At 43.1% G+C, this 16,411-nt stretch overlaps 1 pseudogene; it reads right to left on the bottom strand.

Annotated features, from left to right (window-relative positions):
* Positions 1-715: 715 nt before the first annotated feature.
* On the bottom strand, positions 716-3,614 carry LOC122554851 (annotated as a pseudogene).
* Between the last annotated feature and the right edge of the window lie 12,797 nt (positions 3,615-16,411).

The following is a 16,411-nucleotide window of genomic DNA, read 5'->3' as shown; positions in this document are numbered from 1 at the left end:
GTGTGGTACAGAACATTGTTCCCAGTGCTCTGATTTACCTTTTCATTCCTCTTCACCTCCCTCCCCCACCGGCCATACCTATGTTGCTGGGAGGTGTGAGAAACAAAACTCACATAGTAATAAATTTCAGTCCGAGTCAAATTCTGAAGCAGCGAATTTTATTGATACGTACTTGCAAGAACGGGTGCCTAACAAGTAAGCACTCTGATCTGAGGGTTACATTCTGATTTATGCTTTTCAGCTGTGTCTCTCGGTCCTCCCCTTTCACCCCATTGGTTACTTTTGTTGTAGCACATAGCCTATCACAAGCTCTAGCTTCACTTCACCTTTGTCTAGCTTCTCTCCACTTCTGTTTAGTTCTCCCATTACTCTAAGCCTGTCACCCCTTACTCTTATTTATCTCATTCCTTATATGTGACTATCCTGGCATTGTTTGCTGTCTTTGTGCGATCATCCTGCCAAACTGATTTTCATCCGTTGGCCACATCCCTCCTGAGGCTGGCACACTATTCTCCTGTTACTGGTACATCCCGCTACACGGTCACTTTGCCCTATAGTCATAGATAATTCTACCTGTTTTCACTTCTCACTGTTTATTATTTGCATTCGCAGCCTAACTTTATAATGTAAGCTTTTACAGAAGCAACACCTGCTCCCTTATTCTGCACAATGTTAACCCTATACCTTACAATTCCCCCCATTTTCTTCTTGGCTACTAAGTGTTGTCTTCTGCATTTGTCTCATACGTTGCCTTCCAGTTCACTAGCATCATCCCTGAGACTTCATTTATAGTCACTAATTCCTTAAGGTCACCCATCCCCTCATTGTTCAAGAGGTTGAGTCCCTCTGCCTGATTACCTTTTAGAGGCATTTGGTTTGCCAAGGCCGTCTCAATTAGCCACTGGGTTAACCCTCGTACACAAGGTATGATACAACAGCCAATTGCTGCCAGTACCGCTGCTACCACTATCAGGGAGGTGAGGATGGAGACTACAACGCCTTTCCACTTCCCAAACCATGACTCTAGCTATCCTGTGAGTGATGTGTCCACTCCTGAATTCTCAGCCAGTTCTTCAGCCAAGGTCATTAATCCTCGCAAGGCACGAGAGATTGACCCATCAGGTGCTGTATTATTTGGAATAAAAGTACAACAGCTACCTCCTAACATCACACAAACACCCCCTTTTTCGGCTAGGATCATACCTAGGGCCAGTCTGTTTTCCCAGGCCATTTTGCTGGTTGCATCAAGTTGCTCGGAAATACCCTTGACTGCATCTCTAGTGTAATGATTGAATCTTTACTGGTTGTAAAAAATATAGTTTATCCAGTTCACATTCTTGTTGACCATTACCCACCAAAATAGGGCCGATTCAAAACCTGCTGCAATCTGGTTGAGGGCGCTGAACTGATCAGGGACCCCTCTAGGAACTCCTATAGAGTCGAGATAAATCCTATCATCAAAGGAAGTATCTAATAATGACCTTTCGGTCCTCTCATTCTTTGTTACTACCATATTCTCCTTCTCAAATGCCATGGTGAATGGGATTGCCAATTGCACATATCCCTCTCCAGTCAGGAGGTAGGATAGGTCGGAATATTCTGCCTCCACAGTACCACCAGAGATCCGCTCGGGGAACCCGGAGTGCTGAGTAGTTCCCTCCTTTGTCCGTTTCGGTGTCATTGTGAGTTTCTATACATAACCGCAGCTCCCCCAAGTTTCTAGACCGATTTGTACCCTGTCGGCTTATACACGATGTGTGATTCCTGACCGTGGTCAAAAATGGAGGGAGGAGCTTTCAAATCTGTCTTCTGCAAGGGAAGGAACATTAGAGATAGGGATGTACAATTCCTATCATTCCATGCAGTCTTATCCTGATACAGGGCTATTATACATTCCATGCTCTTCCTATTTCAGTTCCACCCGAGCTGAAAGTGGTCTATGTAAGCAACCGGCCTACCGAAGGCACATGCATCGCAATTACTTTTATTCAGAGTTTTAACAGTGTACTTTACCCATTCAACCCAGGCATTTGCGTCTCCATATCCAGTTTCTATTTCAATGGTCTGCTTCAAGTCCTTGACTTCTATAATTTTTACCACCTTTGGGTCATTGGGAGGGGCAAAAGGATGTGTCTTATTATCAAGTTGTTTGGCTCGTTTTCCGAATTCTATGGCTATTCAAAAACAGCAGCCCGAAAAACCTTCCCAGTGGCAGCAATTACTATCTTTAAATCGTTACTAAGGAGCCGAGACCCATTTTTATGGGGAAAGGAGTCTTCAGAGGAGGTATTTCTAATGGTGAGATATATTGGGTAGCACTTTTTGTCAGGACAGTCTAAGGTTGGGTGAAAGGGGGCTCTATGCATAGTGATGCCAGGTGGCGATTTTTGCGAACCATACCTTGTGTCCGGTTGAGTCTTAAGCAGGACTTCGGAGGAAATATACTCCCTCTGATACTTTACATCTGCGCATTCTACTAGACTGCAAGCATCGACCTCTATTACTTGCAGATATTCAGACTCAGGGACCGTTAATAACAAGTGTGGAGATGACAGCATCGTTTGACAAAATCCCAATACTAAGAATGCTAATATGGTAACCCTAAACGTCCCCAGCATTCTATGATAGTATTGAAGGACCGAGAGATTTAACATGCAATACAATATATAGATATCAAAAAGAAACTATCCCGCGTCCGCATAAAAATCAGTTACTTAAAGTCTTTTGAGTCTGAGTTTCAGAGGTTCTTCTGTTGATTCGGCTGTCCAGACTTCTTTCTTAACTAGGGATTGCACTGGTCCTTTAATCCTGGTGTAGTGAGTCCAGCCTTTCTCCGCCGTGCGTATTGCCATTTCAGTCGTCAAAAAAGCCTGGTACGGTCCATCCCAATTCAGTTGCAATTTAGCTTCTGTCCATGTCCAATCTCCCGGCCGGGTGGGATGAACGGCGAATTCAAGGGGCGGAGTCTGTGCCAGTAATCCTTGTTTCCTAAGAAAAGACAAAGACGAGGACAAGCCCAGTATATACGTTTTAAGAACAGATCTTTCGTCTCCAGTGTTGGCAGTTCCCCTTTCGTTCCCAGATAGGGCAGGCCAAACAATATCTCATAAGGGGACAGCCCCATATCTTTCCTTGGGGCTGTTCGCACTCGCAAAAGGGCTATAGGTAAACACTTAGTCCAAGGGAGTCTGGTTTCCACTACTAATTTAGATAACTGCTTCTTGAGTGTCTGGTTCATTCTCTCAACCTTTCCTGATGAAGGTGGGTGCCAAGAGGTGTGGAACTCCCAGGGGACTCCTAACTCCTTCATTACTCCCTGGAGTACCTTGGAAGTGAAATGAGTTCCCTGATCTGAATTTATGCATTCCACTATCCCGTATTTGGGAATTATGTGTTCAAGTATTATCTTGGACACCCCACTTGCAGTGGCAGTGACTAAAGGGTACGCCTCCACCCATCCAGATAGGTGATCAGCCATTACCAGCATATACCTCAGTCTTCCCACTCGGGGTAATTCGGTATAATCTACCTGAATGCTCTGAAATGGTCTTAGCCCAGGTTCTCTCACTCCTGGGACTTGTTTCCTCAATACCTTCTTGTTGATTTTCTTGCATGTTATACATCCCTCATATATCTTTTTGGCTATTATATAGATCCCTTTGCATCCATATTTCCTTAAGACCAAATCACACATTGCTTGCACTCCCCAGTGACTCCCCTGGTGTAACACAGCCATAATTTCTCGCATCATCATTTTATTTAGCATCTCCCGGCCATCGGTAGCATCCAGCGCCCCTCTACTGTCTGCGTAGCTCCCAGTTCTTCTAACTCTCTCTCTTCCTTAGAGCTAAATATCAGTCTCCCCCCAGATTCCTGCACCATTGGTACCAAAATATATATTGTGGCGGGTTGAGGGTTCAGAGCTGCCTCCTTAGCGACTTCATCCGCCAATCTATTTCCCTTTGCTTCGGGATCATTTCCCTGCTGATGTCCATTTATGTGGACCATTGCTATTTGCTTTGGCAACAAAAGGGATTCCAATACTTGCTTTACCAATTCCTCATGAGCCAATTCTTTACCCCTACTGTTTATCAGTCCCCTTTCCTGCCATATCTTCCAAAATGTGTGCCACCCCGAAGGCATACTTAGAATCTGTGTATACAGTTCCTTCTTTGCCTTCCAAGGTCTTAAGGGCTCTTCCTAGTGCATAAAGTTCGCAAGTCTGTGCCGGCCAATCATTGGGTAGTCAACTAGCCTCAATAACACTCCCTTCTATTCCATCCACTACCGCATATCCATTGTATCTTTTACTTTCAATCACTCTGGGGGACCCGTAAATGAACAGCCTGGCCCCTGCATGTAGAGGGATATCTCTAAGGTCCATTCTTACTTTAGTCTGATATTCTATAATGTCAAGGCAGTCATATTTTGGGTCTGAGGGAGCTTCATCCTGCCCTTTCCAGAGAAAGGTAGCTGCATTCAGACAAGTGTCTGTGATCAATGTAAGGTCATCCCTCTCTATTAGAGTTGCTTCATATTTTAGAATTCTAGAGTCCGTAAGCCACCACCCTGCCTTCTGGTTCAATATAGTCCACACTTGATACGGGGTGCTTACTATCAAGGCCCCTCCGAATGTGAGTTTTCGACTTTCTTCCACTAGTAGCGCAGTCACTGCTACCACCTGCACACACTCTGGCCACCCTCTGGAGACTGGATCGAACAATTTAGACAAGTATGCTACTGGCTCTTTCAACCCCCCCATCGCTGGGTTAGGGCCGCTCCCTTATCCATGGTGGCAAACAAATGAAAGGGTTTGTCCAGGGAAGGTAATGCAAGGACAAGGGCATGAATCAAGCTTCTTTTCAACTCCCCTACTAACTCCCTTTCTTCTTCTGTCCACTTTAACAACTGTGGTTCTTTCTCTAACAATTTCAAGTATAATTTCCTTGTCTTTTGGACGTACAAGTCAATCCATAACCTACAATACCCCGTAAGCCCCAGGAATTTCCTTAATCCTCGCTTAGTCTGAGGAAGTAGCATTCCCATTATTCCTTCAATCATTTCAGGGCTTATTTTCCTTTACCCTTCACTGACCAAGTGTCTAAATATTCACTTCTCTCTCTACATATTGTAATTTGTTCCTTGAGACCCTCAATCCCTGTCATCCCAGAAAGTTTAGCAATTGATTAGTTGCTTCCATTGTTCCCCTCTCATTTTCTCCCGTGACCAATAGGTCATCCACATATTGCAGTAAAGTCGTGCCTTGGGGACTTATAAACTTTTCCAAAATTTGTTCTAAAACCTGGCCAAACAAGTTCAGGGAATCTGTGAACCCCTGTGGAAGCACTGTCCATCTATTATGCTGTTTTCGCCCCATTCTTGGATCTTCCCACTCAAAGGCGAACATGTTTTTACTTCCTTCTGCCAGTGGACTTGTGCAAAAAACATCTTTTAGATCCACCACACTGAACCACTTGTGGTCATGTGAAATCTTACTCAAAAGGGTATAAGGGTTGGGAACAACAGGATGACGAATCTATACTATCTGATTAAGCGCTCTCAAGTCTTGTACCAACCAATAGGTACCGTCTGGTTTTTTTACTGGCAAAATAGGGGTATTATAAGGGGACATACAGGGTTCCAACAGGCCGTCCTTAATTAACCCCTCAATCACAGGTTGTAACCCCCTTCGGTCGAGATGGGGTATTGTCTTTCGCATACCATCTCCCCCACCTTTTTCAAGCTAATCTCTAGAAGGGGAATATGCAATACCCCTCGATTGCCTTCACATGCCCATACTGTGGGGTCTATTTGTTTCTCCTGTTCCTCAGTCAAAATAGCCATTCTTATTACTATTTTTCAGTCTCACACTCCAATTCCTAGTCCTAAAAGTGTGATTAATTCTCTTCCTAACAAGTTGCTCCCTATGTCCGGAATATATAAGAATTGTCCTTCAACTCTTCTTTCATTATTTTCAACTGTTACTGGTTCAAATACAGGGACAGTAAATCCTTCTCCCTTCACTCCGGACACTGTTATTTTCTGATCTGTAAATTGTACTCCTCTGGGTATAAAATTTAAGGATGACCTCGCTGCCCCCGTGCCTACTCGGAAAACTACATCTTCCCTATAAGGGCCCACCTTTACGTTTATCAAGGGTTCCCGTTGGGTCTCCGGGGGCAGGTACCCCTGACACCCCTCGTCTTCATCAAAGTTCATGAGCGGGATGGTTTTTTCTTCCCTTTGTATTTCAGGACACCCCCGCTTAAAGTGTCCTTTCCTTCCACAATGGTAACACCCTGCTTGTTGGGGTCTCCACCTCTGTCCTTGTCCCTGTCGACTGGAACCTACGAAAGGTCCTCCTCGTCCTCTACCCCTTCCTCTATGTTCTACGTGCTGCCACCCTCCACTCCGGTTGCTAGTCACTGGTTCGATTCTTTTCTTGACTACTTTGTCAACCGTGGCTACCATCATTTTCGCCTTCTGTTTTTGCTTCTCATCCTCTCTTGTGCATCTCTTAATAATTCCTCAAGTGATTTCTCACTCCACCCCTCTATTTTCTGAAATTTTTTTTCTGAATGTCTGGTCATGATTTAGTTACGAAGTGTATCCTCAGTAGCCCTTCAGCTACTAGCCCTTCCAACACGAAGCATAATCTGATCCCTCCTGACTGAAAGGTTGTCTCTTAATAATTCCTCAAGTGATTTCTCACTCCACCCCTCTATTTTCTGATTTTTTTTTCTGGTCATGATTTAGTTACGAAGTGTATCTTCAGTAGCCCTTCAGCTACTAGCCCTTCCAACACGAAGCATAATCTGATCCCTCCTGACTGAAAGGTTGTTTTCTGTTGACATATAAATTCAAATATTTACAAACACAGTCTTCGTCCGACCTGTACTTTGGCCAGAAGATGGCGGGACGAAGAATGAAATTCTTAGTTCATACAGAGCAGCAATATTTAATAATCTTTTTGCTATCTTTTTCACTTGTACAAGTATTATTTTTCTAATTCCACAACATCCTGCCCAACGGACTTTCTGGAGGTATGTTGTCAGGGACCCCACCTCCATTTCCATTTTTTTTTCCCACAAGCTTTTACTTTACCCTTGGCACAGCCCATATTGAGTTCCTTCGTTAGACACTTATTAACTAATAGAACTCAATCCCAGCCACCAAGGCAGTACTTAAAAATCTCTTTTCCTACCTTGGTCCATGCACGGAGTTGCCTACTTACAACCATTCACCTGGTTCAGATAGACTTTCATCGGATCTCAATCAGTCAACCAGAAGGGGGAACCCACCGCCGAGGAACACAGGACCGTTCTAAAAGGAACGGGATGCGTCTTCCCAGCCATCGACCATGCCTATCTCACTGGTGATGATGGACATCCCAGACGAGCCCCCAAATTGTGAGAAACAAAACTCACATATTAATAAATTTCAGTCCGAGTCAAATTCTGAAGCAGCGAATTTTATTGATATGTACTTGCAAGAACGGGTGCCTAACAAGTAAGCACCCCGATCTGAGGGTTACATTCTGATTTATGCTTTTCAGCTGCGTCTCTCAGTCCTCCCCTTTATCTCATTGGTTACTTTTGCTGTCGCGTGTAGCCTATCACAAGCTTTAGCTTCACTCCACCTCTGTTTACTTCTCCCATTACTCTAAGCCTGTCGCCCCTTACTCTTATTTATCTTATTCCTTATATGTGACTATCCTGGCATAGTTTGCTGTCTTCGTGTGATCATCCTGCCAAACTGATTTCCATCCGTTGGTCACATCCCTCCTGAGGCTGGCACACTATTCTCCTGTTACTGGTACATCCTGCTACACGGTCACTCTGCCCTATTAGTCATAGATAATTCTACCTGTTTTCGCTTCTTCTGTTTTCCTGTGCCTGGTATATCCTGCTACACGGTCTCTCTGCCCTATTAGTCATAGATAATTCTACCTGTTTTCACTTCTCACTGTTTAGTATTTGCATGTACAGCCTAATTTTATAACGTAAGCTTTTGCAGAAACAACACCTGTTCCCTTATTCTGTACAATTTCAACCCTATACCTTACTGACGGTTTGGCTCTGATCTCTATTGTCAGTCCTCGGCCTCTTGACATTGCACACAGTCGATGCACCAAGTATTCTCGACTGTACCTGCCTTCCAAAGGCTGTCGCATGAAAGAGTACCCCTGAGTCCTTTGCAACAGAATGTGCATGTGACTGTGCCCATCCATATTGGTGTAGCATTCCCTGCCCTGGCTACAACACACACACCCAATGCCTCAGCACATGTAGATCCTGACTTAAAATATCCACTCAAGTCCAGGTACCTGAGCTGTTTGGTGCTGTAAATGTGCGGTTCAGTGCATCAGAATCTTTTTCTTTGGTGTACCATAATGCCTGTTGTTCAGAAATTCTTCAGATTTGATTAGACTTTAAAGTTAATCAGTGGAAAATTGTGTGCACCACAGACCTGTGGCCTCCATTCTATGAACTCTTCTCACACAAAACTTAAACCAGCCTCAGAACTTTAAAGCACTTCTTTCAAAGGAAGATAAGATACCATACAGGTATTTCAATAAGGTATATGAATGATAATGAATTACTGTTAACATGAAGCATTATGTAAAATTTTACTGACACTTTCTGAACAGGTTATCTGTAATTCCGTGTCCAGATTTTCTTCCAGCTCAGAGTTACACTGAATACAAAAGTAAATTTTGAAACATAAAATATTTTCAGTGCAAAAAAGGCCTAATAATCTAAATCTCAATGCAGGAAATCCACAGTTTTATGTTGAGTTTAAATATTATCACTGCAATCAAAATATTAACAGCAATATAACAAACATGAATAAAATGAATGCATTTATTGCAGCAATTAACTGGGCAATTAAAATCACTTTTAAATGAGATTAAAATATTCAATTGCAAGACTAATTGTAATTATTTTTTGAAATTGTCTGGCAGACCTAGCTGCTTTTCAGCAGTTGGACCCCTGGTCACTCAGCCCACTGAGACTGCTGTACTATTTTGCGAGCATTTCAAACTCAAAGCCCAACTTTGTCTCCCTGTGTACCTTTAACTTCGAACACTCTATTGATTTTGCATCTTTGGGCTATAAGTCCTCATCAGAGAAGATTGCAGCAGGTACTCCCAGAGGATTGAATTTCTTTTTTGTTGTCATTTCTGAAAAACACATTCTCCACACATGCAAACACTAACACTCTGCAAAACATAACCTTGATAGATAGCACAATCTCTTCAGTGGCTATGCAATTACTTCAGTTCTAAATGTAACGTTTTTTAGTTTAAGTTTATTGTGTGTATGTTTTTAAATAGATAATCTAGTTTAATTATGTGAAGAACATGTCTCTCTCCAGACTTCCTGGAGCCCTGGTAATTAGGAATTCACAAAATAATGCAATTTGTTGATGTCAAATGTAACCATACAAGCAGAGATTCAGACACAATTTTAGTTTCTGATGCACTCTCTAGTTAATTGAGTTGTTAAAAAAAGAGTGCATATTCTGTTGAGGAAAGTACAAAGCACATTATAAAAAGCCTAGCCAGTGTCCCATCAACCATTCTACAAGATATGCCCCATATACCCATTACCCCGTCTTCATTAACTTACATCCGTATCTGGCAGTGACTTGAATTTAAATTTCTCATCCTTAGGTTTAAAACTCTCCGAAGTGGTTGGCGCATTCTTTCTCTGGCTCAACTCCAGCAACCTTCTGAGCTTGCTGTGCTCCTCCAATATTGGACCGTCATGCAAAGAACAGAGAGTGGTAAGGGCATGGAATGCCCTACCTGCTAATGTAGTCAACTCAGCCACATTAGGGAGATTTAAACAATCCTTAGATAAGCACATGGATGATTTTGGGATAGTGTAGGGGGATGAGCTGAGAATAGTTCACAGGTTGGCGCAACATCGAGGGCCGAAGAATGCGCTGTATTGTTCTATGTTCTAAAGAAGATTACAGCACAGGAACAGGCCCTTCGGCCCTCCAAGCCTCTAAACCTGCTGCCTATTTTCTAAACATCTGTATTCCTTCGCTCCCTGCCCATTCACGTATCTGTCTAGATACATCTTAAATGACACTATCATTCCTATCCCTACCACCTCTGCTGGCAACTCATTTCAAGCATCCAACACTCTCTGCGTGAAGAATTTCCCACACATATTTTCCCTAAACTTTTCTCCTCTAACTTTGAACTCGTGACCCCTGTAATTGAGTCCTCCACTCTGGGAAAACGTTTCTTACTATCCACCCTGTCTACACCTTTCATGATTTTGTAGACCTCAATCAGATCCCCCCCTCAACCTCCTTTATTCCAATGAAAATAATCCTAATCTACTCAATCTCTCCTCATAGCTAATACCCTCCAAAGCAGGCAACATCCTGGCGAATTACCTCTGCATCCTCTTCAAAGCATCCACATCCTTTTGGTAATGTGGTAACCAGAACTGTATGCAGTAATCCAAATATAGCTGAACCAAAATCTTATACACCTGTAACATGACCTGCCAACTCTTGTACTCAATACCTCATCCAATGAAGGAAAGCGGCCATATGCCTGCTTGACCACTCTATTGACCTGCGTTGTCACCTTCAGGATACAATGGACCTGAACACCCAGATCTCTTTGTACATTAATTGTCCCCAGGACTTTTCCATTTACTGTATAATTCGTTCTTGAATTGCATCTTCCAAAGTGCATCCCCTCACATTTGCCCGGATTGAACTCCATTTGCCATTTCTCTGCCCAACTCTCCAATCTATCTATATTCTGCTGTATTCTCTGACAGTCCCCTTCAATATTTGTTACTCCACCAATCTTAGTGTCATCTGCTAACATGCTAATGAGGCAACCTACACCTTCCTCCAAATCAAGTATATATATTTCAAACAACAGTGGTCCCAGCATGGATCCCTGTGGGACACCACTGGTCACAGATCTCCATTTTGAGAAGCTCCCTTCCACTACTACTCTCTGTCTCCTGTTGTCCAACCACTATGGGAAATAAAGAACATAGGAAGGGTTAAAGCATGAAGACCACTGGCAATCTGTGGTCTGTGGAAGGCAGGATGGGACAACCATAGTGGAACATTCTTACACCAATTAGCAGAGTAAGGTCAAGGCTGAAAGGTCACTATGGCGAGATGAGATAACACAAGTAATAAAGCAAGTTTCTCTGTTAAGTGATATTATGACAGGATTGGGACAATAAATATTTGGGACATGACATTAAAATGTCTAATTAATAGTTAGTAGAGTCAGCTTGAGACAGGAGACTATTGTATCAGATGGAATAGCTAAATATCTATCATGACAGGTTAGTCTGGAATAGAAAGATCACTATAGCAGAGTTAGCAATACATATCTAACCGTGACATGAGAAAAACATTAAGTAGAATGTACAACTAAAGAAATAATGGGAACTAACATCACTGGCTTATTGTGTAGCTAGAGTGAGGTACTTTGATTAATATAGTTGGACATGCTGATAAGCTAACAGAAACATGATAAAAAATATATAAAAATCCACAGACCCTGAGGGTCACGGGCATTTCAGAATCTGCTTTCTCAGTGTCACGGTTTTTTGTTTGCAAATAAAAGACCTACTTCTTAAAGACCTCTCTGTGTCTCCTGGTGGTTCTCTATATTTTCTCCACAACAAATTTGGTGCTGCGAGCAGGGTCATGCAGAGACCCACTTGGACAGAGGGCAGCAGTGACAGGGCACTTCTTGGTCCCCCAGGGGCACTTCCGAGACTGACAGAATAAGGGTACCCAACAAAAAAAGGTTAGCATTTTTGCTGTGAATTCGGACTATATTCTGTTGGCTTGGAGTGGTCCTTGGGGACTCTGAGGTGCGGGAACCTGCCGGAGGGTCTCTCCGATCCAAGATCCAAAGGCGAGGGATAAATTGCTGCTGAAGGAGACGTGGAGAATTGGTCAAGAAGACTGTGCAGTGGGGTAAGAGGTGAGTAAGAATAGAAAGTAGTAATTGTTGAGTAATAAATTCCACATGGTGTATGTAAGACCCTATAGATAGATAGGGCTGAAATATAAGACCCTATAGATAGATAGGGCAGAATAAAGAAGGGGAAATTGTTTTATAAGACCCTATAGATAGATAGGGCAGAATAAATAAGGAGAAATTGTTTTACTGGAAGCGTTGATAGACCTGTTTAGAAAGCCAGCAAATTGGTTGTGGATGATTAAAAGTAAAAATAGCAGAGAATAGTCATCGTGTTATAGTGTTACTAGACTGTTAAATGTTTTAGATAAAGCCTGTAGGATAATTAGGCTTTTGGAAATGAACAAAGGGTTTGTTTAAGTAAGGCTCTGGCTGAGAGAGATTGATTAATAGCCGAGTTCTTGTGTGTGAGAGAGAGAGCGAGCAGCTGCAGCTTGCAGAATGTTTCTGTGTGTATGTGTGTGTGTATATCTGTGTGTGAGAGAGAGAGTTTATAGTTTGATCATTGTGATCTGATTTGTATGCATATTTTTTTTTTGGTGGTTAAATGTTTGTGTTTTGTTCCCCTGGAGCTCGAGATCCAGGGGTATTTTGATTTTATTTTGCACTGTAAGAATTTAAGATAGTTTTTTTGAGAGAAAAATTTCTCAAGAAATCGTTAGTGATTGGTGCATTTTGAAGGTGCAGTGTTAGATTGGTTTAGGCTGAATGAATGAGAATAGGTTGTTTGTATTAACTAGCTGCAATTGAGGACATTTAGAAATTGATAGATTGGTAAGGGACAATTGCAAGACCTAAAGTTAGGAATTGCTTATACTATTGAACAAAGCACTACTGGACTTGATTGGTTTGAGGAAGTGATTTACGAGAGCAAAGATAATACATTAGTTGGACTGAAATATATTGTAGGATGGATAAAGGGACTGCAGTTAAGATACTGAGTAAGAAATTTCCAGTGGCAAAAAATGATATTGTAAAAATTTCTGAGAAATGGGAAAAAAGAACTAAGGATTTATTGACTAAATGGCCAAAAGAAGGTACCTTTGATATACATATGAGCAATGAGATGGAAGGATTAATTAAGACCTATCAGCTGAAAGATAAATCTAAAAATAGAAACCAAAAGAGGGATCAGGAGATGGAAATATTGAAACTTTCCAGGAAAGAGGGTGAGCAACTGAAGGTAGCACGTCAGGGACCTGTGATGAGTAGGAAAGCTGCGAAAGAACAAGCTGAGCAGTTACGGAAATCAGAAAAGTAGGAATCAGCCCCCACCCCATACCCAGATGTGGAGGAGTTGAATAGACCTCCTCCCTACGTGAATGAAGAGGCATTGAAGCAGTGTCCAGTAATAAAGGGAACAGTAGCAATAGAGGGACTGTTAGAATTGGGATAGAAGTGCGGAAGATAAAAATGAACTGAAGGAAAGAAGAGAAAGAGACACAAGGGACAGGCAGGAGCAAATAGAAGCTACACAACAAGATCAAGAAGAGCTGAAACCATGAGATTAGTGTGCTGCATGGGCTAAGGGAACAAAAAGCAATTGAGGAATACTCATTGCGATACGAAAGAAGGGCTGAAGAGAAAAGCAGTAAAAGTGACGCAGAGCAAGCAGAAAGGGATGATGAGAGACAAGGAGAGAAAAAGGCCCCAGTACCTAAAGAATGGGAGGAATTAGAAATAGCATCGAACTCAGAGCCCGAGGGGGATTTATTGAGAAGTAGTGTCTGTAAAGGAAAAAAGAGCTAACAGGGAATGATGCTACCGCTCCTTATAAAAGAGGTGAGAAACCTACAATACATTCCTTGGGGAACTCAGGATCTGGAAGAGCTGAAGAATGCGCTGCCCAGTTTACATGAGGGAGCGGGAAAGTGGATCAGGGCTTTTGAAGACAAAACCACAGGGCAATTGCTGGCTATAGGAGACTTGAAGGCACTGCTGGTGAGGTTGGTAGGACTCCCGAAGTTAAAGAAAATAATGGTCCGAGCCTGTTTGAAAAATGTGGCAGACAATCCAATGATTGATGGGGTCAGGTTTGATCGAGTGAGACAGAAGGTATGGCAGGCCTTAAGAGACTGCTATCCACCCAAAATGGACCCCCAGGCTCTGAGAGGGAATCCACTGGGAGAAAGTGAAAACCCGGCTGCCTACTTGGAGAAACAGTTAAAGAAGTGGAGGCTGGAAACAGAGCAAGACATAAAGACTAATCAGTTGCTGACCACAACCTTCCAAAATTCCATCATTGAGGCAATGCCCTCCCATGTCAGGCTGGAGGAGGTGGTGGGTCTGACATCTTCGATGAGCCACCAGGGATTTAGAGATCATGTAAGTCATGCAGTTGAAAGGTTTCGAAAAGACAAAGAGAAACTGTCTGAACAGCAGGAGTAGGTGCAAAGGAAGCTGGTGCAAATGTAGCTTGAAGAGCTTAAAAAGAAAGAAAAAGAGAAGGCTAAAAAGGTGTTGCCAGTAAGAACCGAAACAGTAATCAACACTGGTGTGAACCAAGTGCCGGCACAAGGGGGGTCCTACCAGGTAGCCAGACAAGGGCCAGAAAGTCCCATGCCAGCAATGGAGGTTCTTCGAGAAGCTTTCCTGCAGGTGACGTATCCGGGCAGGGCAGATTTAAACAACAGCCTAAACAGAACTGGAGTACCCAAAGACAAGGAAGGAGGAATGGGGGACTAAAGTACATGATAAATAATCAGGCTGAAGGGGGGCCAGAAATTATGTGCTGGGGATGCCACCAACAGGCCACTTTAGGAGGAATTGCCCTTATTGGACCGGGCCCTCTCTGCCCTACAGTGGGCCTAGATGGCGGGAATCCCCAGTGGCCAATTCCCAGACGCCTACAGGCCCAACAGGACCTGTTAACCCATATGGAATAGGTTAGGGATACCCTGAGAACCTGGGTGGGAAGGGATACTACCCTGTAGTAGCATGGGAGGCTGATCAAGAACCAGTAATACAAGTTAATATAGAAGGGTGGCAGACACCAGTGATGATAGGTACTGGAGCTACATACACTTGTATACAGCCGCAGTATGCCTCTCACTTTCCCATGTCAAGTAAAGTCGTTAAAACTGTAGGGTTCTCAGGGAAATCACAGTTAACCCGATTTACAGCTCCAGTAAGATTAGAAATGGAAGGTAGGGAGATAGGTCTGCCAATATTAGTGTTTAAAGAGACGCCAATTAACTTGTTAGGTAGGGATGCTTGACTATAGTCAGAGGTAAGATTGGAGTGCATACAGCAGGGCTTGGTCATAGAAAATGCCGATACACAATTAGTCATGCAAGAAGTTAAATATGTTAATGTTTGTTGGATAGGGGATATTCAAGTGATATTCAAGACATTTGGGGGATGAGGGAAGCAACAGTGTTGACAATGTTGACTAAAGCAAGGCCACCTAAATCTGAGCTACACTGTACAGTGATATTTGATGAGTTTCAGGATGAGATGTGAGAGAGGCAGTGGCAGCAGGAAGTCACTATTCCACAACATTTGAGAAGTGAAGCAATAGTATTAGGAGAGCAGGGAGTGATCCTGCAAATAGAGAGAAATGCGTTTCTGGAAAAGTGGTAAAGTGTACCAGGCGCCGCACCACATGTAACCTTACTGGTAAATAAGGGATATCAATCTAAAGACTTAGGACCTATGGCCAGGCATGTAGAAGCAGTCAGGGAATGGCATACCCTCACAACCCGGGGTTTGGGAATCCAGGGATGGCAGCAATATTAAAATCTTAGCACACTGCAACTTCGGGAATCCGAAGGAAGTCAAGGTAACACCCCAGCGGAACATGCCAGTGACAGTGGAGGAAGATGATCAATATGGTAATGAGCAATTGGATGCATTACCAGCCACTTTGTGGTCACAGCATGATACAGATGTGGGGAGAGTGAAATCAGCTAGCCCAGTGGGAATAAGGTTGAAACCAGGAGATGGGACAGTAGTGAAATTTCTGATGAATGAAGTTATTCCAAGGTCTGGTATACCATCGGAAATTAGTTCAGACAATGGGTCTACCTTCAGTCAGAAAGTAGTTAGGTTGGTGCTACAGCCTTTGAGAATCAAACAGAGGTTTGGGTGCATGTATCATCCCCAGTCACAGGGTTTGGTGGAAAGGATTAATGGGACATTGAAAGCCAAATTAACCAAGATCTGCGCAAGCACCAACCTTAATTGGGTTGATGTGCTGCTGCTGGTGCTATGAGTTATCGCATGCAGACTAATTGTATGACCAATCTAACACCTTATGAGATGCTCACAGGTAGACCTATGCCAGTGCCCAGGTGGAGAGGCCCATACGAAGGGCCTAGTTTGGAGCAGTTAAGCTTAGAGCTTAAGAATATATGCAGCAGCTAACTATGATACATGAGACTATCCACCTGCAGGAAACACAAACACAAGACACCTGTCAATGAG

The sequence above is a fragment of the Chiloscyllium plagiosum genome, chromosome 12, assembly GCF_004010195.1.
Source record: "Chiloscyllium plagiosum isolate BGI_BamShark_2017 chromosome 12, ASM401019v2, whole genome shotgun sequence".
Lineage (NCBI taxonomy): Eukaryota > Metazoa > Chordata > Chondrichthyes > Orectolobiformes > Hemiscylliidae > Chiloscyllium > Chiloscyllium plagiosum.
This window is presented reverse-complemented; position numbering and strand designations above follow the sequence as displayed.